Source organism: Macaca mulatta, chromosome 15, assembly GCF_049350105.2.
Source record: "Macaca mulatta isolate MMU2019108-1 chromosome 15, T2T-MMU8v2.0, whole genome shotgun sequence".
NCBI classification, from domain to species: domain Eukaryota; kingdom Metazoa; phylum Chordata; class Mammalia; order Primates; family Cercopithecidae; genus Macaca; species Macaca mulatta.
The window spans coordinates 116,694,698-116,717,910 of NC_133420.1; the positions used below are offsets into that span (position 1 = coordinate 116,694,698).

The following is a 23,213-nucleotide window of genomic DNA, read 5'->3' on the forward strand; positions in this document are numbered from 1 at the left end:
TTCATGAGGCAACTGAGGCATGTAATTATTGTACCCACAGGCAACTGAGGTACAGAGGTTAAAAAATCTTGTCAAAATCCACACAGATCACTGAGGGAGGCAGGATCCACAGCTCACTCCAGACCCCATGCATATGTATTCCCATTGATCAGCATTAGCCAGCTAAGAAGTTAAGCTCTTTAAATTGCCAAAGGAAAAAAAAAATAGATGCTGACTATGAAGTAAGTGAAATAGTAATAAAGATGTTATGATTTTTCTGACAGTTTTAGATTTACAGAAAAATTGAGCAGAGTCTACAGAGAGTGCTAATATGTGACCCCATCTCTGCACACAGTTGCCCCTTTTAGTAATATTTTACATTAGTATAGTGTTTTGTTACAATTAATGAGCTAATATCATTACTTTATTATTAACCAAAGTCCATAGTTCATTCAGATTTTCTTAGTTTTTCTCTAATATCCTTTTTTTTTCTTTCTTTTTTTCTTTTTCTTTTTTTTTTTTTGAGACAGAATCTTGCTCTGTCGCCCAGGTTGGAGTGCAGTGGCACAATCTTGGCTCACTGCAACCTCTGCCTCCCAGGTTCCAGCGATTCTCCTGCCTCAGCCTCCCAAGTAGCTGGAACTGCAGGTGTGCACCACCACGCCCAGATAATTTTTTTTTTTTTTTAAATAGAGATGGGGTTTCACCATGTTGGCCAGGCTGGTCTTGAACTCCTGACCTCAGATGATCCACCCACCTCGGCCTTCCAAAGTGCTCTGATTACAGGCATGAGTCACCGTTCCCGACCTCTAATACCCATTTTCTGTTCCAGAATCTCATCCAGGATACCGCATTACATTTAGTTGTCCTATCTCCTTAGGTTCCTCTTGGCTGTGATGGTTTCTTAGACTTTCCTTGTCTTCAATGATTTTGACAGCTTTAAGCAGTACTGGTCAGCTACTTTTTAAAGCATGTTCCTCAATTTAAATTTAAATGGAATGTTTTTACAATGATGAGACTAAGGCTATGGGTGTGGGGATGGAAGACGACAGAGGTAAAGTGTCACTCTCCTTACATCATGTCAATGGTACAGACTGTCTGTGTGATTTGTGACTGCTGGTGTTGACCTTCATCACCTGGCTGAAAGAGGTTTGTCAGGTTTCTCCACTGGGAAGTTATTCTCTTTCCCCCCTTTTCCATGATGTATTATTGAAAGGAAGTAAAAATGTGCAGCCCACACTTAAAAGGCAAGAAATTATGCTCCCAGTCTTTAGAGTGAAGTATCTACTTACATGATTTTGAATTCTTCTTTACAGGACATTTGTCTCTTCTCTCCCATTTATTAATGTAGCCAATCATTTATTTAGATCAGTAGGAATTGCTGGGTATTTTTTGTACTTGGGTTATAATTCAATACTACTTCTTTTTTTCTCTAATTCTTCCAGCTTTGGCCATTGAGAACTCTTCCAGTTGGCTCCTGGGCCCCTTTGAAATGCCTTTTTTATTTTTTTGAGACAGAGTCTAGCTCTGCCGCCCAGGCTGGAGTATAGTGGCACAATCTTGGCTCACTGCAATCTCTGCCTCCTAGGTTCAAGCGATTTTCCTGCCTCAGCTCCCCAAGTAGCTGGGATTACAGGTGCATGCCACTACACCTAGCAATTTTCGTATTTTTTAGTAGAGATAGGGTTTCATTTGTTCATTTTTGAGAAATTCCTGTTTCTAGCACTACAAGATGCCCTAGGCTATTCATGTGTATATCCTGCCCAGTACTAGAATCAGCCATTTCTCCAAGTAGCCTGGTTTCTTCTACTAGAGAATGGTATTATAATAGAAACCAAGATCTGAACAGGCACTGTGTGCTACCTTGTTTCGTTTTAGGCCCTCTCAGCTGACAGAGCAAATAAATATATGTGTATATACTAATCTGTATGTGGTAGGCCAAGAACAGCCCCCTGAAAGATATCTACCTCAAATTCCTAGGAACCTGTGAATGTTACATTATTTGGAAAAATTGTCTTTGCAGTTGTGATTAAGGATTCACACTCAGCAACGTTTCCGTTTTCCTTCCACTCACTATGCATTGTTGATTATGAACTCAGCAATATATAGTTAGACACAGCCTGTCTGACTTCTCTCCCAACCACAAGAAGGCCAACCCTGCACCTGTGGTCACTGACTTGTTGAACTTCAGATGCCTGAGCTAGCAGCCTTCCACAAAGATTGAATGAACCAGAAAGTTTCTGGGAAAGTAGAGAAGCTTTGAAAAATGAGAGAAATGATGTGAGATTAGTGAAAAGTGAGATATGGTAGATCTTTAAAGGTCTTGCAGCCAGGGAAAGAGAGAAACTTATAGTAGAGCAGGAAAGTTGAGACCGAGTTTAGATGGAGACCAGCTTCCATCCCAACTGAGGCTAGCCACCATGGAAGGCTCAACCATCTCAGAAGCAGACTGGTTGACTCCTTGTAGCAAATTCAGTGGCTGACCTTGCCAATGCACAGCTAGATGACTGCCCCGATCCCAGCCCACTTCCGAAGCCCTGGAGCTCAGATTCCATTCTGAAGAGGAAAGTGACAAGTAATGTATTTCAGGGCTTCTCAAATTTTAATGTGCATATAAATCACTTGGAAATCTTGTTAAACTACTGATTCTGATTTAGGGATTTTTAAATACAAATCTTGATTCGGACTCAGAAGATCTGCAGTGGGCACCAAGATTCTACATTTCTAAAAAGCTCCCAGATGCTTCTGATGCTGCTGGGCCCATGGACCCCAACTCGAATAGCAAGGATGTGTTTGACTGAATGTCAAAATGCATAAGAAATCTCAATATTTGGCTGAGTTTATCTGGAAATGCCTAGATTAAGTTTTGCCATAGCAGGCAGAAATGGAGACTTGAGATAGAAATTAAGTTCAGTTTTAGAAAAATTTAAAAGTCAAATTTTTATGTACTGATTTTATGACTTGAGACATCTGGGCATATAGTGATCACTATCATCCTTCGGCGTCCAGTTCAAATATACCCTCCTCCTGAAGTCTTTCTGGATATTTCTCTGGTTGGAATTAACTATTTATTATTGAGAACCCGTATATCATGTTTCTTTAAAAGCTCATTTTTTTCCATGAATCACAAATATTTACTGTAAATGTAGAGATGTGACTGTCTCTTCTTTTTCCCCAAACATAGTGACTCATAGAAATTACTTAATAATTGCTTCTTGATGAAAATGCTGATTTTAAAATAGACTGCCTGTAGAATGAGAATAGTATCTCAAAAGTTAAGTACATCATGAAATCAAGCAGCCAGCCCAAAAGCATTTGAAAAGACAAAATGAAAACAGTGATTGCCGGTTGGGAACTTCTCTAAGCAACAGAAGGAAATGTTCTCACACTTTGGGAGACAAGGGTAATTCAGCAGAACCAAGTCCAGACTTCTTTAGGTAATTAAGTATTTAACCTTTAAGATTGTTAAAAGACTTTATCTTTACTAAATCTAAAATTAGTAAAATTACAGTAAAGACTGTAAAGCTAATAATAGTTGTCATGCACAAACTTTAAAAAATATTATCAAAGTTAGCCTACCCCTTAGGGAAGGTTGCCAAACTTCAGTTTTCTTTTGATAATGGTATTTTCTTTTTCTTTTTTTTTTTTTTTTTTTTGAGACAGAATCTCGCTGTGTCACCCAGTTTGGAGTGCAGTGGCACAACCTTGGCTCACTGCAACCTCCACCTCCCGGGTTCAAGCGATTCTCCTGCCTCAGCCTCCCGAGTAGCTGGGACTACAGGCGCATGCCACCACTCCCAGCTACCTTTTTTTTTTTTTTTTTTTTGGTAGAGATGGGGTTTCACCATCTTAGCCAGGATGATCTTGATCTCCTGATCTCATGATCCGCCCGCTTCGGCCTCCCAAAGCACTGGGATTATAGGCGTGAGCCACCGCACCCAGCTGGTAATGGTATTTTCAAAAATTAGGTACTGTAGAATTGTTTCATACCTGCAAGTTAGGTTCCAATATTAAAAAAGATTGAATTTAGTAAAAACTATTCTTAAAAAAATCTGTTAAGACATCAACAAAATATTTGTAATTTATATATATATATATATATACACATATTTGTAATTTGTTTTCTTTTTTCATCAATATGTATATCTAAATTTTTATAATTTAAATCCATGTGGTATGCTAGACTTCCACTCTGGAGAACTGGGAAAATTCAAATGTTAAAAATATATTTTATTAATATCTATTTACAATTTTTTCTAGTTTTGTTCAATTAGCAGATAACTGTTACTTATTTGACAAATAAATGCAGCATACAAACAAAGAAGAAAAGCTCTTATGAGTCAGAAAAAAGCACTCCTCTATTCCCCCAAATTAAGATCACTTGTACTGGGGCATGAAAGTAGGTATATCTCCAACGATCTTAGTCTACAGCAATAATATTGCACAAATACATGCACTCACTTAGAAGGGAGAAATAAATGAGCTCGGAAAATGATCATTAAAAAGCTGGAAACTGTTTTGTTGACCATGAAAGCCTGCCATAATAACCACATTCCTTATATAAAGATGAAATATGAATTTAATGACTTAATAGACTCATCAAAGTCAAGAATAAAATTTCATTTTGCCTTCCAGATTTCATGCTGTCCACCAGCAAGCATCTGAAGTGTTGCTCAGTCTGCAATCATTATGGAACAAGTACACCTATCAGACCACAGTCAAGAAGCCGGAGTGAGACTGGGTGCTATGGCTCATGCCTATAATCCCAGCACTTTGAAAGGCTGAGGCCGGTAGATCACCTGAGGTCAGGAGTTCAAGACCAGCCTGACTAACATGGTGAAACCCCGTCTCTAATAAAAATACAAAAATTAGCTGGGTGTGGTTGCGTGCACCTGTAATCCCAGCTACTCAGAAGGCTGAGGCAAAAGAATCACTTGAACCTGGGAGACAGAAGTTGTGGCGAGCTGAGATTGTGCCATTGCACTCCAGCCTGGATGACAGAGCAAGACTCTATCTAAAAAAAAACAAAAAAAAGTTGGATAGCTGGAGAGAGCTATCCAATTTTGAGCAAATAGTAAAGCCCGTTTTAATCTACTTTAAAGTACATATGAAAGTATTACTGATATAATGTAGTCCAAACAGGTTCTCTATACCTATGAAAGCCTGAGACATTTAAAATGAGGAGTGGTCATTCTTTGGGTGCCACTATGTTAGCTATAACTTTTTTGTATTACTGTCAGAGTCTTTGTAATATTTCCCTGATTACATTCAAGGCTGACGGATTTCTCTTATTTTTTTTCCCCATACATCTTTAAACAGCTGTTCATTTCAGTAATACTTGAGGTCTTTGAACACAGAAAACATCTATATATTAATTAATTAATTAATTAATTAATTTTTGAGACCGAGTCTTGCTCTATCGCCCAGGCTGGAGTGCGGTGGCGCGATCTCTGCTCACTGCAATCTCCGCCTCCTTGGTTCAAGTGATTCTCCTGCCTCAGCCTCCCAAGTAGCTGGGAGTACAGGCACCTGCCCCATGCCCAGCTAATTTTTGTAGTTTTAGTAGAGACGGGGTTTCACCATATTGATCAGAATGGTCTTGAACTCCTGACCTTGTGATCCGCCCACCTCGGCCTCCCAAAGTGCTGGGATTACAGGCGTGAGCCACCGTGCCTGGCTATACATTAATTTTTAAAATTTATTTCTGTCTTTCCATCCCCACAACTAAAAGTAGAAATTATTTAATCTTTGTTCTGTATTAAAAGGTTTATTACAATTAGGACTTTTCCATTTCTGAGACAATTATGAGTCACCCAGAAACATATATTCATATTTGTTTTTGAATGTTTTCAAATTGAATAATTTTTAAATCACTTTTTGGAACCCATCACTAATTATTTTGCTAATGTTATTTATGCATGTATCTTATTTCTTCAGTGTTGGAATATAAGCAAACCCAGAGGTAGGACCTACATTATGCCTTACAATAAATGAACGAATGTTCTTTTCTGATTAAAAACACACATTCTAGAATATTATTTGACAATATTTGGAAACCACTTTATAAAAATTGAGAGCATCCAAAGTAAAAAGGTATGTTTTACAATCCTTTTGGAAAAAAACGCTTTGCATTACATGGAAACTTAAGTATTATTTTATAGGAGAGATTAAGACAATCCAAAAGATGTCCATATTGATCACACTTATATACACAGAAGAAAATTCAGTAATATCAATCATAACATTATCTCCAGAGTAATCATTTATCAAATATAGTGTTAAGGTGGGCTAAATTGCCCTAACAAAGAAATCCCAAGATATACAATGACGCAATCACAATAGAATGAGACTCCTCACTCACATAACAGTCCTGGGCAATGGGATGTGGGTGTGTTTCCTCCAGGAGGTGACTCAGGAACCCAGGCTCTTCCATCTTGTGGCTCTAGTATAGGATCTCTTGCCTGGAACCAGATGGCAGAAGTGGAAAAGGGGGTGCATGGCATAAACTTATTTCTGTAAAGTCACCTCCACTTGCAAGCCATCAGGTAAATTCAGTCACATAGTCACATCTAACTGTAAGGGAAGCTGGGAAATGTATTCTAACTGTGCGATTAAGGAGGGGGAAATGCACTAGCTAGTAGTTTCTGCCACATCTGGTAAGACAACCACTCATAATTACAACTACTTGAGAGTTTATATTCTAGGTTTGAGAGTTGTTCAGGTTAGAATTTAAGTGATACGTGTTCTTTATACGATTTCATTCTGGAAGAGCGAGTTTGCATCCACTGTGGGTGAACTGGGATGTACATAATGAAGAGATACCCAGACACAAAACCAGAGCTGGCAAAATCACCTTTGTTTGGAAACAGGGGCTTCTGCCACCTGGAGGATAAATGCTGAGTGAAAGACTGGTTCCTGGGAAGCTCAGAACATCTATGTGAATGCATTCATTCCCTCTCGTGTTTTAAAATTTGAACTCCAGGTAAAATTGCACGTAGACAGAAAATCTTTTCCTTCTTAAACTCTACTCAAGGAACCTGAAGCTGGTTCAGGATTAATCTGTTTCTTTCCTTCACAGGAAATAGGTAAGTCTTAGAAATACAAAAGTGAACCAATCCAAGCTGTAGGGGGAAACCCAAGCATCTAGTTGTACAGGCATGCACTACCACACCCAGCTCACTTTTGTAGAGATGGGATTTCACCACATTGCCTAGGCTGGTCTTGAATTCCTGGGCTCAAGTGATCTGCCCACCTCAGCCTCCCAAAGTGCTGGGATTACAGTCATGAGTCGCTGTGCCTAGCCTACTGATGAATTCTTTTTTTTTCCTTTTTTTCTTTCTTTCCTTTTTTCTTTCTTTCTTTCTTTTTCTTTTTCTTTTTTTTTTTTTTTTTTTGAGACAAAGTCTTGCTCTATCACCCAAGCTGGAGTGCAGTGGCTTGATCTCAGCTCACTGCAACCTCTGCGTCCCGGGTTTGAAAGATTCTCCTGCCTCAGCTTCCCAAGTAGCTGGGATTACAGGTGCTGCCTGTACAAAAATTAGCCACCATGCCCGGCTAATTTTTGTACTTTTAGTAGAGACGGGGTTTTGCCACATTGGCCAGGCTCGTCTTGAACTCCTGACCTCAAGTGATCCACCCTCCTTGCCCTCCCAAAGTGCTGGAATTACAGGTGTGAGCCATCACACTCAGCCGATTTATTGTGTTTTTTAAAAAAAAATTCTACTGGAGCATTTTACCTTCTGCTATAGCTGTTATAAAATGCTGTTCCTCTGTTGTTAATAATCCAGCCATGGTTATGGCTATTTCTTGTTCTTAGACATCTTTGCTGTTCTTTGCTGTATCCTCTGGAGTTACCTGGCAATGCCAAGGTGTACTTCTCACCTTGCTCATGTAACCCGAGGAGCATGCTAGAAATAATTAGATATTACTGGGATGCTTCCATCCCTAGTTCTTTTTCTGGAATTCTCTAGTCTTGTCAAAGTCACTCTGCTTGTCTGCGAACTGAGACCAGAGGCTGGGCAACCTCATGTACTGACAACCTATTTTTGCCAGAAACCGATCAAATTTCTTTTTCATCTGGAAATAAGTCCTTTCTTGGGATCTTTTATATAATGCAGAGATTGAGTAAGATTGTTAATTCTCTCTTATATTAACAAAGAGTAAAATGTGTGTGTCAGCAATCCAGTACCCTGATATTTGCTTGATACCACAGCATTCTACCTGAATTTAATTCACAACTGTAAGATGATCAAGGTTCTCTGTCAAGGAAAGAGTAAAGTTGACCCTCTCCAAAAGATGGGGCCAGGCTGGGCGTGGTGGCTCATGCCTGTAATCCCAGCATATTGGGAGGCCGAGGCGGGTGGATCACCTGAGGTCAGGAGTTCAAGACCAGCCTGACCAACATGGAGAAACGGCATCTCTACTAAAAATACAAAATTAGCCGGGCGTGATGGCACGTGCCTGTAATCCCAGCTACTCGGGAGGCTAAGGCAGGGGAATCGCTTGAACCCAGGCAGTGGAGGTTACGGTGAGCTGAGATTGCATCATTGCACTCCAGCCTGGGCAACAAGAGTGAAACTCCATCTCAAAAAAAAAAAAAAAAAAAAAAAAAGATGGGGCCAGAACTGGTAACCATGACTATTTACACGAGTTGGTAACCTGTGAATCCAATAACATTGCATTTCTTATTGTTATATCAATGTGCAAATGTTATAAATATATCTAATTCCTATATCTGCTTTTATACTCCATTCATCACTGTGTAAGGAATCTCTCTGACGCCTTGTCTTGCACCTAGGATGGTAGGTGCGATGGCTGGGCAAAGGAAGGCAAGCATCTAGCTAAATATTGATTTGGGTACAGCAGAGTTCTAATTCTGAGTAATTGGTACTTGTCTGCTTCATCCTGTTAAGAAAAAACAGTGTTCCTGGATGGTTGTGATATAATAATGGCACCCAGCCTAGGCTGTGCTAAAAATATGACCCTTGCAAAGTAGATTTCTCTTTTGTTCTTGGGATGAAACTTGCAGCCTTATTACAACTCATAAGAGCACCTATTCTATTTGTGGAAACTATGCTTGCCTGTGTTTACCGTGCATTTGGTCCATTTCTTGCATTATAGGTAGGGTGGGTCTGGTTCGAGTCTGCACGCTACTATTTGCTCTTGTCAAATTTCAGTTTGTACCTTATATCTCAGTATAGTATAAATACTAACAGTACCTTCTGCTTCAGAAGTATCCTAGTTTGGATGAGAAATTATATGTTCATCTTACACATGTATGTTATAGTACTTCCAACACAAGTCATCTCCCAACTCTCCATATTGGAAAGGTTCACAGCTTCCATTACATAAATGAAACACTACAGTTTGGAAGAATAGAATAGTAAGTTTTCATCAAATGGAGTTTTACATTCTATTCAAGGATTGAGGACCGCGCTGGCCTTTTTGGAACAATCTGGCAATGCCTCGGCTACATCTCTAAAATCTGCTCAGTACTGATACAGTGGCCACTAGGGCCGTGGTCCTTTGGAAGTTCTTGACTCTAGATTTCACCTCAATCAATAGAGGAGTAGTGTGTGCTCTTATTGACAACGAATATGCTATCGATGTTCTTGTCAATTAGAACTTGTCTAGGATTTGCATATTCACATTCAAATAGAAACTACCACATTTCAGCAGTGGGAGAGAAGGAGCTGAGTTACATGGGCTGGTAGCCTTTCAGAAAATTGTGTAAGGCATATTAGCAATATTGTGGACTATGATAAGCCTCTATATAGTGGTAATACTGATAAAATGTTGTATATATTGTAGTCTGAAAGGAATGCATCAAAAATTTTATTGCGTAAGTATTGAAACTGTACATTATGTATTTAAGAGAAAGCAAATTTGAAGCTCAAGTAATAAGAGATCATATGCAGATTTAGGTCTTCTAACAACAAAAATGGAAGACTAGAGAAAAAAATGCTATAACTTCTTGATTTCACTGTTAGTAGGTAATATCCTGATGTCTTTTCTCCATAACTGCAAGTACATTCAATCTCCACAGGCTGTTTTTATAAAAAATGCTAATTAATTTGTGTCCTTGTAATTAACTAAGGATCTATCTTAATAGATAGATCACTACAATAAAAGTGATGTACCATCTCCCCCACAGCAACAGAAGGATTTTGCTTTGTATCATAAATCAAATTCAAAGAATATCCTTTGGTAAAATGTTAAACTGCAAACTTTTTTTTTTTTTTTTGAGACACAGTCTCGCTCTGTAGCCCAGGCTGGAGTACAGTGGCATGATCTCAGCTCACTGCAACCTCCGCCTTCTGGGTTCAAGCAATTCTTTTGCCTCAGCCCCCCAAGTATCTGGGATTACAGACGTGCACCACCACGCCTGACGAATTTTTGCATTTTTAGTAGAGACAGGGTTTCACCATGTTGGCCAGGCTGGTCTCAATCCCCCGACCGCAGGTGATCCACCCATCTTAGCCTCCCAAAGTGCTCCTCAGGTGATCCACCCATCTCAGCCTCCCAGATTACAGGCCTTAGCCACCGTGCCTGGCCGTTAAATTGCAAACTTTCACAAGAGTTACCCATCTTGTTTTCTTTGTGAGACAGATAGTCATGTGAAATTGAGTTAATGTTATCTATGCTTTGTCGTCTATTAATGTAAAAATTTCCAGGAAGTATTATTTGACCAGAGTCATTGTGAAACACATACCAGAAATTATTATTATGTCCTTCGAAAATAACCTCCAACATAATCTGTACTTTTGATTATTTTTCTTACTGGATACATTTTCTTACTTGATAAATTGTAGTTCTGGACATAATGTTGAGTTGAAGATGCAATGTGGTAGCTTCTTTTAGGATCATCTCTGTATTTCTAAAGTATAAAAATATTTATCGTATTTCTTTATCAGTACAGAAAAGAATTATTGCCAGCTTGACTCTGCTGGCACATAATTTGACAATGTGTTCTTCATTTAATTTAGATTTTAGCAAAATCTAGAGGATAGGAATCCTGGCAATTGGGGTTATTTACCTCTAGGACATTTTCCAGCTAAAAGGAGGAGTGGTTCTTTTGACAGTTGTAACATAAAAGGGGTACAAAAGTTGGAGTCCAGGTCCCACTAAGGGAAATGTCCTATTAGCACAATCCCCACCCCCCCCCACACACACTTTTATCTAAATGACAGTACCCCAACTGTAGGGAGAACTAGAAGAAAAGCAGCCCTTCCTCAGACCGCAGCCCAGCTTCCAGTGATCTGGAAGTCTAGTCTCTGAAATCAGATTGAGGTCAGCCAAGATGACAGTGCTCATAGGGACCTGATCAAAACACACGAAAATATTTTCTGGGGAGAGGTATCTCCTAGGGCTCAAATTGTGTGAACAATCTTTCAAATAAAATGTCCAACACACACTCTTGTGTACCCAAGCACATGAGGTGACAAGATAATATGAAGACTGAAAGAAACCGTAAGTAATACACCTAGATCTGTAGGGGTTCTGAATATTGGAACTAACAGATCCAGATATTAAAATAACTATGTTTACTATAGCCAAGTAAACAAATCTAAGCTAGAAAATACAGTTGAAAACTATACCGAAATAACATAGACAATTTTTTAAAAAGTACCCAGAAATATTTGAACATTAAAAAATATAACTGAAACTAAGAATTTAGCGGTTAGGTTTGACATCAGATTTAAAGAAGAATTACTATAAGAGCGGAGAGAAAAAAAAAAAAACAGAATGAAGCATGGAGAGACAAACAGATAAAAATTACATGAGAGAGAATAATAAACCCAGAGGATGTGGTGAAGGAAAAAAAATTAACATACATTTCACTGGAGTTCCAGAAAAAAAAAGGAAAGAGGAAGTGGGTCAGAATAAGTATTTGAGGAGCTTATAGCTGAAAATTTTCCAAACTGACTAAAAACATTGTCATAGCCCAGATCCTCTAAAAAGCAGAGCTTGAGGCAAAAGCTTACATGTTTACTTTACTGGTAAGTGTATTCCCACAAGCACAAGAGTGGGGTAAAATGATGTGAGATAGAGAAGGATGCAATACAGATATAGCATGTGTTATACTAACGTGGGCATACACTCATTGCAAGTCTATTACCTCGTCTTGCAACCCATCATCAGAAAAGGTATGTCAGCCACTGTTACTTCAACAATCTGGTTCTGAGAAGGAAGGGAGAGAAAACTGTCCAGGACTTTTCCTCTCCCATTGGGTAGAACCCACTACATGGCGTGATACCTCCCACACTTCAAGGTTGTGTACACGTGAGCACTGAGTGCCTCAGCCCACTGGGAAAGTCCCAGGGCAGGACATGAAAGCACATAGCAAGTGTGTGAGATAAGCCACAGGTTGTGCTCAAGTGTGACAAGGATCAGAGAACAGCCACCATAGAGGGCAGATATGAATCTGTGTCAATAAGGTTAGCACATAGATCTGGGGTAACACAAAAGTAAATCTTGTACAGACATCAGTCCAACCAATTCCAGAAGCCCTACAAGCCCAAAGCAGGATAGGAAAAGGTTTTCACCTAGGCACATTGGAGTAAAACGGCTGAAAATCCAAGGAAGACAGAAACTCTTAAAAAGCAGCGAGGGGACCGGGCGCGGTGGCCCACATCTGCAATCCCAGCACTTTGGGAGGCCGAGGAGGGCGGATCACGAGGTCAGGAGATCGAGACCATCCTGGCTAACACAGTGAAACCCCGTCTTTGAAACCCCGTCTCTACTAAGAAATATAAAAAACTAGCCGGGCGAGGTGGCGGGCGCCTGTAGTCCCAGCTACTCGGGAGGCTGAGGCCGGAGAATGGCGTGAACCCGGAAGGCAGAGCTTGCAGTGAGCTGAGATCCGGCCACTGCACTCCAGCCTGGGCTACAGAGCGAGACTCCGTCTCAAAAAAAAAAAAAAAAAAAAAAAAAAAATTCAGCTGAGCGTGATGGCGGGCGCCTGTAGCCCCAGCTACTTGGGAGGCTGAGGCAGGAGAATGGCGTGAATCCGGGAGGCGGAGCTTGCAGTGAGCCGAGATCGCGCCGCTGCACTCCATCCAGCCTGGGCAACAGTCTCAAAAAAAAAAAAAAAAAAAAAAAGCAACCAGAAAGCAACCAGGGAAGGAGAGCAGGCAGAGGAGGAGTTGCACGGTGCACGCGCGGTATATGTGGCTGGGGAATTCGTGTGAACGTCAGGGTGGAAGCAGGTGTGAGAGGGTCCAGCAGAAGACAACATAGCTGCCAAAATGTTTGAGTCCATCGACAAGTTTGGCCTGGCCTTAGCTGTTGAAGGAGGCGTGGTGAACTCTGCCTTATATATAACGTGGATGCTGGGCACACAGCTGTGGTCTTTGACCGATTCCGTGGAGTACAGGCATTGAGGTAGGGAAAGGGACTCACTTTCTCACCCCGTGGTTACAGAAACCAGTGATCTTTGACTGCCGTTCTCAACCACGTAACGTGCCAGTCATCACTGGTAGCAAAGATTTACAGAATGTCAACATCACACTGAGCATCATCTTCCGGCCCGTGGCTAGCCAGCTTCCTCGCATCCTCACCCGCATCGGAGAGGACCATGATGAGCGTGTGCTGCCGTCCATCACGACCGAGATCCTCAAGTCAGTGGTGGCTCGCTTTGGAGGTGGAGAACTAATTTCCCAGAGAGAGCTGATCTCCAGGCAGCTGAGTGATGACCTTACGGAGCGAGCAGCCTCCTTTGGGCTCATTCTGGACGACGCGTCCTTGACACATCTGACCCTCGGGAAGGAGTTCATAGGGGGAAGCCAAACGGATGGCTCAGCAGGAAGCAGAGAGGGCCAGATTTGTGGTGGAAAAGGCTGAGCAGCAGAAAAAGGCGGCCATCACCCCTGCTGAGAGCGACTGCAAGGCCGTTGAGCGGATCACCAACTCACTGGCCACCGCAGGGGACGCACTGATCGAGCTGCGCAAGCTGGAAACTGCGGAGGACATCGCCTACCAGTTTTTACACTCTCGGAACATCACCTACCTGCCGGCGGGGCAGTCTGTCCCCTGCAGCTGCCCCAATGAAGGCCCACCCTGCCTGCACTCCGTGGGCCAACTGGGCCACAGCCCGGATGATTCGATGATTTTTTTTTTTTTTTTTTTTTTTTTGAGACGGAGTCTCACTCTGTCCCCCAGGCTGGAGTGCAGTGGTGCGATCTTGGCTCACTGCAACCTCCACCTTCCGGGTTCAAGAGATTCTCCTGCCTCAGACTCCTGAGTAGCTGGGACTACAGGCCCGCACCACCACACCCAGCTAATTTTTTGTATTTTTAGTACAGAGGGGGTTTCACCATCTTGGCCAGGCTGATCTTGAACTCCTGACCTCATGGTCCACCTGCCTTGGCCTCCCAAAGTGCTGGGATTACAGGCGTGAGCCACCGTGCTCTGCCATCCCCATGATTCTTAACACCGCCTTCCTTCTGCCTCTACCTCAGAAATCACTGTGAAATTTCATAATTGGCTTAAAGTGAAGGAAATAAAGGCAAAAGCACTTCAGATCTCTAATTAGTCTAAAACAAAAAAGGCAGCCGGAGGAAAAAAGACAGATCATCCTAAAAGGAACAACAACTGAAATGATAGCTTACTTCTCAGTAGAAGCAATGGAAGCCAGCAGACAATAACATGGCATTTTCAATACACTGAAGGAAAATAGCTGCCATAGTGACTTAGCAAACATCTACAAATATTGAAAATACTCTTTAGGAATGAAGGAGAAATAAATATTTTTTCAAGAAAAAATAGAGTGAGAAGTCATCCCCAGCAAGCCCATACTACAAGTATTAAAAGGTGCTCAGGCCGGGCGCGGTGGCTCAAGCCTGTAATCCCAGCACTTTGGGAGGCCGAGACGGGTGGATCACGAGGTCAGGAGATCGAGACCATCCTGGCTGACACGGTGAAACCCCGTCTCTACTAAAAAAAAAAAAATACAAAAACTTAGCCGGGCGAGGTGGCGGGCGCCTGTAGTCCCAGCTACTCGGGAGGCTGAGGCAGGAGAATGGTGTAAACCCGGGAGGCGGAGCTTGCAGTGAGCTGAGATCCGGCCAGTGCACTCCAGCCTGGGCGACAGAGGGAGACTCCGTCTCAAAAAAAAAAAAAAAAAAAAAAAACAGGTGCTCAGGTAAAAGGAAAATGAGCCTATGCAGAAGGCCAGAAATAGAGGAAGAAACACGAAGCAATAAAAAATAATAATTATGCTAGGGTCTCCGTTCATTTGTGCTGCTGTAACAGAATATCTCAGACTAGGTAATTTATAAAGAACAGAAATTTATTTCCTCCTAACTCTGGTGGATGAGAAGTTCAAGATCAAGGCGCTGAGAGCCTTCATACTGCGCCCTCACATGGCAGAAGATGGAAGGGCAAGAGAGAGTGAACCTACTCCCACCAACCCATGAATCCATTCACCTACCTCTTCCCCAAAAGCCCCACTTTCCAAGACTGTTGAATTGAGGATTGAGTTTTCAACACAAATTATCAGGGACACATTAGAGCATAGCAACTAGTAACTCTAAATAATTTGTTAACTGTATAAAACAAAAATAATGTATTGTGCAGTTTAAAATATTTATAGATATAAGACCACAACAGTATATAATTTGGGAGGGAGGTGTATGGAGTTACAGGGCTTAAAAGCCTCCTACTGGAAAAGGGTAAAAATACCAGTTGACATTAGACTTTGTCAAGTCTAATGCTTGCTAAAATTCTGCATGCTATAGTCTCTAAGGCAACCACCAAAGGAAGAGTAAAAGCTGTATAATGTCCTAGCAAATAGAGATTAAAAGTAGAATTGTTAAAAATATCAGTTATCGGCTGGGCATAGTGATTCACTCCATAATCCCAGCACTTTGGGAGGCCGAGGTGGGCCGATCACTTGAGGCCAGGAGTTCGAGAGCAGCCTGGCCAACATGGTGAAATCCCATCTCTACTAAAAATACAAAAATTAGCTAGGTGTGATAGCAGGCGCCTGTAGTCCTAGCTACTTGGGCGGCTGAGGCAGGAGAATCACCTGATCACACCACCACACTCCAGCCTGGCCAGCAAAGCGAGACTCTGCCAAAAAATGAAAAATAAAGGAAAGAAAAGAAAAAAGATCAATATAAAAGAGACAAGAATGGAGAGACAAAGGAGCATAGAACAGGCAGAACAAGAATACATCACATAATAATTTGGTAGATGTAAAACCAAATATGTCAATAATTATAGCAAATGTAAAGCAACTAAATGCTACCATTAAAACACAAAGAATGACAGGCTAGTTTAAAAAAATAAACCCCATGGAAAGAAAGTTTAGATTTCATCTCCTCCAAGTTATCTGTAAAACAAAACTATCTACAGCCCATCAGATTTGGTTTGAATTTATAAACCATAGCAATCTCACTTATCACTATATCCTAATTCAGATAATTTTGTTTAGATGGGGTCTCACTATGTTGCCCAAGCTAGACTCAAATTCCTGGGCTCAATCAATACCACCTCAGCCTCCCAAGAAGCTGTCACTGCACCTGGCTTCAGGTAATTCTTTTCTTTTTTCTTTTTTCAGGTAATTATTTTCTTTTCCTTTGTCTTCAAATGTTAAAGAATCCCTTCATTACTGAGCCAAAAAAAATTATCTTAGACATACTTTATTGAGACATAGACAATGTCTCTCTCATTTCATATGACAGTCCATCAGATATAGGAATATGGATACCAATTTTTCTATTTATATATCCCTAGTTAAAAAAAATTTTTTTACATAATCTTCACCATATTTTTATATCATTTATGAAAACAGCTCCTTGTACAGTTGGCCCATTGATCCAGCTTGTTAAATTATTTTCAGACTTTGCTTAAGTGAACCATCATATTGTCACTTTCTTCCATTTCAAATCATAGGGAAATGATACAAAGAGCATGCTTTCTATATTTTCATCTTATTCATTGATGAAAACATTGAATAGAACATATCTGATGACCGTGCTTCAGAGCAGGCTTTGGAGAACTTTTTCTAAATTGACCTTGATCCATGAATCAACATTCTGAAGGCATGCAGTTTTAAACATAAATAAATTTGCCTGTGTAGCCAGTTCACATTCCTCCAACTTGTCCATGAGAGGCCTTGAGAAGTCTTGAGTTGGCATAAGAGTCCTTGTTAGATGCCTTGCTTAAATTCAAATACCTGGCTGTGCACGGTAGCTCATGCCTGTAACCCCAGCACTTTGGGAAGCCCAGATGGGTCTCTCAAAAATAAATAAATAAATAAATAAATAAATAAATAAATAAATAAATTCAAATACCTTAGGTCTGCTTATCAAACTAGGTGTGACAATCTCAGAAGTGAGTGCATATCTCATTTCCATTTGTTTATGGGGACAGAGAGTCAACTATAAATAATATGCAAGTCTGCAGACTTAGGTTAGAAAAGGTATGATAATCCAGTACCTCATCCATCTGCGGGCACTGAAGCTGCTAAACATCACTTTTTTTTTTTGAGACAGAGTCTCGCTCTGTTACCCAGGCTGGAGTGTAACGGCACAGTCTTGGCTCACTACAACCTCCATCTCCCAGGTTCAAGCAATTCTCCTGCCTCAGCCTCCCAAAGTAGCTCGGACTGCAGGCACGTGCCACCACTCCTGGCTAATTTTTGTATTTTTAGTAGAGATGGGGTTTCACTATGTTGGCCAGGCTGTTCTCAAACTCCTGATCTTGTAATTTGCCTTCCTTGACCTCCCAAAGTGCTAGGATTACAGGCGTGAGCCACCGCGCCTGGCCTAGACATGACTTTTTAAAGAAAATGCCACAGTGGAACACACTGGACCTTTGAACACCTGGAGAAACTCAATGGGTTCCAAAGCATGAATAACAAGTAAAACTAGTAACAGCTTTTAGAAACCCCAGGGGCCATAGTAAAGGTAGAGTGTACTTCAAAAAGTTACAAACTGGTTCATCTGAGGCTCAGAGGGCACTGGTCTCAGAGAATTGAGATGAAGATGCTCCCTGAACCTCTGATGTCCTTCTTAGTGAATTTGAATCATGACAGTGGACTTCTTTCCTAGAGGAGCTGCATGAGTTAGGGTACTTTCTGTTGTATGTAACAAAAACTGACTCAAACTGGCTTAGACAATAAACAAGTTCATTATTTCACCAAATCAAACTCCAAGAGGCAGAGCAGGCTTCAGGCTTGGTGGATTCAGTAGCACAATTCTGCCACTGGCAGCCCAGGAATATTCTTCATCATTCCAATGTGGGAGAGAAATAGAATTACTAAAATTGATTTAGACTATTTTCTGGGGTTGAATGGATGTTGGTGAGTCAACCACCAACAGAAGAGTTTTTGAACACTGAATGTAGAATAGAACTCCTAGTTCTAAGCCAGGATTTCTTTCCTGACTTTTACGGTAGTGTCAACCCTAAGGCAATAAGATTGAAGGCAAGGATATAAATTAGCTGACCTAAGAATACACCCAAAGGGATGTAGCTTTATCCCTAGAAACAAACCTCTACACAGTCCTATGATCTTCTCCAACACAGTGGTAACGCAGTTCTTGAATTCTAAACAGAGGCCTGGGATGCAGGTGGGGAAACATTCGTTCCATGAATACAATGTGTATAGAAACCTTTCTTTTCTTTTGGAAGTTTGAGGCAGAAAATCAAGATGGGAAAGACACCCAGGTACCTTTCTAGTTGGAAACCAACCTAGACTAATTTTAACAAATGGTAAAACATAAACCGAATGATTTCATTGGTTGCTCAATAATGGATTTAGTGAAGAGAAGCTGGAACTAATGAACAAACTAAGGAATGGGGTATTGCTTTCATTAATTTATGCTACCTCTACCTTCGATCAGGAAGGTATAAGAGATGGCTATGAACGATGAGCAATAATATTTTTCTTTATTTCTTAGTGATTGAAGTGTTTTTAAAAACAGGATTTTTTTTTTTTCCTTGAGACAGCGTCTCACTCTGTCGCCCCCAACTGGAGTACAATGGTGCGATCTCAGCTCACCACGACTTCCGCCTCCCAGGCTCAAGAGATTCTCCTGCCTCAGCCTCCCAAGTAGCTGGGATTACAGGCATGTGCCACTATAGACTGGCTAATTTTTGTGTTTTTAGTAGAGACGGGGTTTCACCATCTTGGCCAGGCTGGTCTGAAACTCCTGACCTCAAGAGATTCACCCGCCTCAGCCTCCCAAAATGCTGGGATTGCAGGCATGAGCCATCATGCCTGGCCAGAGAAATATTTTTGACAGCTCAATTTATCATATATACTAAATTTACAATGCATGCTAAGAACAGAAATATTAATTACCAAAAATGAAACTGATTTTTACCATAGAATGATTTCAGTATTCTTAGACATATACATTTGTCTTAGTCATATGGGTTGCCCTGTCAAAGATGAGCATTGAAAAGAGAATTCCATTTCTAGAGTAAGATGAATGTGTAACTTCTATTGACTTCAACGATTACAATTGCCTCCAGTTGAAGCAATTCTCATTCAAGCCACGTATTTTCTGTCTAGTCTCCCTACCTTTGGATAGCATATAAATTTCTAAGAAATAGGCAGGGAGAATGATGGATTTGCATGCAAATGTTGGTATTTATTCCAAATTTAGCCATCCCATGCAAGGACACTATGTCAAGAGCTGATGAAACATATTTGAATAATGGAATCTTGGGTTAGAGAAGACCACATCTCTGATGTTTGCATTGCGTTCTATAAATATTGTGCAAATTAACATTTTAATGCAAATATTTCAATAAAACTTTCAGACTCAGTCTCCTATGAATTAATTTAGCTGACTATCTCTTAGGGACTTCATAATTTATTAATTTGTTCAGAAAATTTGATATGCACCAGGTGCACTGCTTTAGGCATTGGGGGTATGGCAGTGAACAAGACGGGCACAGTCCTAGTCTTCATGGCCATTACATTCTTGGACATTACATTCAGGAAATAACCAATCAATCAAATGAACAAGATAATTTCCAATAGTGATAAGGCAGTGGGACAGGGTGATATAATAGACAGTGATGTAGAAGTGTAATATGAGCTGGTCAAAGAAAGTGTTTGAGGAGGCGATATTTGAGCAGAAACTGAAATAATGCATGGGAGGCAGCCATGTGCACAAAATCTTTATTTACTCCAAGAGAAACAGTATATGCAAAAGAACTCTGCAGCACTAGCACAATGCCTTCTTCCTTATAGCTGGTTGGTGCCCCAAACCTTGCTTACTTGAAAAACTGTCACATTTACAATAAAATACTTAGGACTGTAGAAATTAATTTGTCATGAAAAAATATGGACAAATTTAGCACCTGCTCCAGGATGCTACAGTCTGACATCTTTATTGGGGGTCACTGAGGATTTAAAGAAGAAGAAGGAATTGCTAACTTCTATTTCCTATTTTACTAGTCAATTTTTTTTTTTTTGAGATGGAGTCTCGCACTCTCACCCAGGCTGGAGTGCAGTGGTGAGATCTCGGCTCACTGCAAGCTCCGCCTCCCGGGTTCACGCCATTCTCCTGCCTCAGCCTCCCGAGTAGCTGGGACTACAGGCGCCCGCCACCATGCCCGGCTAACTTTTTGTAATTTTTAGTAGAAACGGGGTTTCACCGTGTTAGCCAGGATGGTCTCAATCTCATGACCTTGTGCCCGCCTCGGCCTCCCAAAGTGCTGGGATTACAGGCATGAGCCACCGCACCCGGCCTAGTCAATTTTAATTACTGTAGCCTCATTAGATACCCTTTGTGCAAATGTGAGTGCCTTTGCCTGCTTTCTGGTTTGATTTTAAGTTGGGATACAAGCTACTTAACAATAACAAGAGTTGGCAGTAGCTGATCTTTCCCAGGTCTCAGACACACATCCATTTGCAAAACATATCCATTTATTCCCACTATATAGGTGAACTTGGTGTACAGTCAAAAACAGAAACACACGTGCTATTGTCCAGAATATTTTCTGAACATTCACTATTTACCAGAAGTATTTTCTGAATACTTGTTATTTAACTCCTGAAGTAACAAGGTTGTGAAGGGAAGCAAAATTTATTTAAAAAAAGGAGTGAGAAGCTGGGTGTGGTGGCTCATGCCTGTAATCCCAGCACTTTGGGAGGCCGAGATGGGCAGATCACCTCAGGTCGGGAGTTTGAGACCAGCCTGGCCAACATGGGAAACCCCGTCTCTACTAAAAATACAAAAATTAGCCAGGAGTGGTGGCAGCTGCCTGTAATCCCAGCTACTCAGGAGGCTGAGGCAAGATAATCACTTGAACCTGGGAGGAGGAGGTTGCAGTGAGCTGAGATCACGCCATTGCACTCCAGCCTAGAGGACAAGAGTGAGACGTCGTCTCAAAAAAAAAAAAAAAAAAGAGAGAGAGAGAGCGAGAAAGAGGAGATACCACATGATCTGGAGTATCTAGGTCACTTAATAAATGAGGGAAAAATATAATGAGGATGATTAAGACATGAGAGGAGCTTCAAAAAGGAGTTAACTATCAAAGGACTAAGATAGGCCTCTTGAGAAATCTGATGACGTCTTTTAAGTATTTTTGCAAAAATACTTGTGCTGCAAATGTCAGTTATGAAGAATGGCATCTCCTACTATCCTGCAAAAATCGATACTTGTTTTATTCTTTATTTATTCTGTGATTTGACACTTAGTTGAAATTATAATCTTAATTTTATCCAACTAAGATAAAGTTTTTACATTCCTTAATTTTATGATTCAAGATAAACTTCCAATTGAACCTTTTTTTCACTATTTCTGTGAAAGTTTTGTTCCCATTCCAACTTGTCCCACTTCTAAAAGTGGATGGTGCATTTGCATACCTAAAGAATAATAATACCAACTCCGATTTAGGCCTATTGCTCTGTATAACATGCTGGCATCCATTAACCAAGCCAGAAAAACGTCAATGTAATGCATCAAGAGGGAAATTACGATTAAACTACAGCTAGTTTTTCTTACCCCTTCAAGGAACTGTTTGGATGAATAGCTGCTTTTCTTGTCTCTTTTTAGAGATAGGGTCTCACTATGATGCCCCGACTGACTTCTAGACTCAAGGGATTCTCCTATCTCAGCCTCCCGAGTCATTGGTACTGCAGGTACACAACACCACACAGGCTTACGGCTGCTTTTCTATGCCCCAAAGCTCTAAATCCTAGGCTTTTTCCTTCAGTGACCCTATACTCCAAAAGAATGTGGAATGGAAGACACTGAAACTGCTGGTTGTTCCAAAGCAACAAGTTTTTTTTTTTTGGAAACAGAGTCTCACTCTGTTGCCCAAGCTGGAGTGTAGTGGCGCTATCTCAACTCACTGCAACCTCCACCTGCCTCCTGGGTTCAAGCAATTCTCCCACCTCAGCATCCCCAGTAGCTGGGACTACAGGTGTGCACCATCACACCCGGCTAATTTTTTGTATTTTTAGTAGAGATGGGGTTTCACCATGTTGGCCAGGCTGGTTGCGAACTCCTCACCTCAAGTGATCCACCCACCTAGGCCTCCCAAAGTGCTAAGATTACAGGCATGAGCCACCGCTCCCGGCCAGCAGGAAGCTTTTTATCCCTGCTCCCTATCACATTCCCTTGGCACTGTTCCACACTCTAATTTTTTCCCTTTTTTACACATGCTCATAGCTGGACCTGTTGGTTTAATTATTATTTTATTATTCCTATATTCATTTAGTTTATTGACTTTCATGTTGTTGCTTTGTATATTGTCTAGTTTTTACTGTTTTATTTTATTATATAAGCAGTTTATTTTATTCTGCCTTTTACTTATCTTTGATTTTAACATTTTAAACTTATACTCATCTTTTACCATGTCTTATTTATTTCTATCTCTTCTGTTTCTTATATTTGGTTATACATCTCTTTTTTTCTTGCCATCTTGGCTTTTTAGCATGTTGAGGAGACCTACTCAGAACCCCAGAGTTTGTATGAAGATTATTTTAAGCAGAAAATATTTGAAATCCAACAAATGCAAAAAGAAGCATTCTCAGACCTTCCCTTATCTGACTAAAAGCAGCAATTTCTGGGGCTCCCAGAAATCCCCTCTCTTGCGAGGAGGCTTCCATATATCCCCTCTCTGGGAGGGAGTTTCATGGCCCTGAGGAAAACGAAAGGCTACCTGCACCTACATAAACCAACATTATCACAAATGTATCCAAGGACACATGGGTAATCAGGGTCAGACTCAAAACCAGTAGCCTTAACACTGCCTACCCTGAGGCT

At 40.9% G+C, this 23,213-nt stretch overlaps 1 pseudogene; it reads left to right on the forward strand.

The window, feature by feature from the left end:
* Window positions 1–1,005: 1,005 nt before the first annotated feature.
* Window positions 1,006–23,001, forward strand: LOC114672649 (prohibitin 1-like; annotated as a pseudogene).
* The last annotated feature ends 212 nt before the right edge of the window (window positions 23,002–23,213 follow it).